Consider the following 1131-nt stretch of genomic DNA (forward strand, 5'->3'; position numbering starts at 1 on the left):
ACAAGACTAGAGTCGAACCACATGGAGGTTAATTGTACAAATTATAAATAATAATAATACAACAACAATAACAATAACAACAATAATAATAGTAGCAATAATAATAATAATAGTACTAATAATAATAGTAGTAGTAGTAGTACTAATAATAATAATAATAAAGAAAAAAAAGGAGAAGAAGAAGAAGATGATAACTTTGAGATGGAATATTAATGTAAGGATTAAACAATGATAATAACAAATGTCAAGGTTAGAAGTTCCACTAATGGTATATCAAACAAGTATAGTATAAACTCTTATTATTAAATTAGAAACCACACACAAAGGAGGTTCCAATCATATTATAAATTGTTAACATGATCACATTTGTTATCTTATTCGATTAACGCTAATACTTGTAAATCTCATCAGGCATTCATGATTATAACTTATGTTAACAACAAATCAAGTTCCTTTGATAGCTCAGGTGTCGGTTATACCATACAGTATGGGCTATGAGAGTGCCAGGTATTTGTTGTACCAAATGTTATACAACATAAATCTAGATTAGTTATTTAACAAGCAAAGTATTAAAGAGTGAACAAGCTAACAAATACAAAACATGTTAGTATCAAATATTAAAGTCCATATTGAGTTTACATTATACTTATTCTTACACCATTAGTGTAACCTTTTCACCTTGACATAATAAACTTAACTAAATATAATGAAAGAAAGAAAAATAAATAAACAAAATAAGATAAAAGTTAACTAAGTAAAGGAAAGAAAATGAAAGGCATAAACTTGATATTAATGAAAGCAAAGCATAAACATTACAAAAAATACAAAGAGAAAACGCAAGAGCATGATCTTGATCTTGATCTGGAAACCAAGATGCCTAAATGCATCGCAAATTTCTCCTTTTATAGGCTAAAATTAGGAACTATTGATTGGATGACTAATTGATGAGTGAGTGCCCAACTCTTGACTTGATGACAATCCTTATCTTCTCTTGTCTGCCTAAAACATCATTAATAACGTCAAAATTGAAACCACTTAAAAGCATGAAAGTTGTAGAAAATTGTCTCAGCTTTCTTGTGTAAAAAAGTCAGCTCATTTGGACTTCTAGAACTCCAGATATGGCAAAAATAC

Source organism: Populus euphratica, unplaced genomic scaffold (genome assembly GCF_000495115.2).
Source record: "Populus euphratica unplaced genomic scaffold, PopEup_1.0 scaffold168.1, whole genome shotgun sequence".
Taxonomy (NCBI): Eukaryota; Viridiplantae; Streptophyta; class Magnoliopsida; order Malpighiales; family Salicaceae; genus Populus; species Populus euphratica.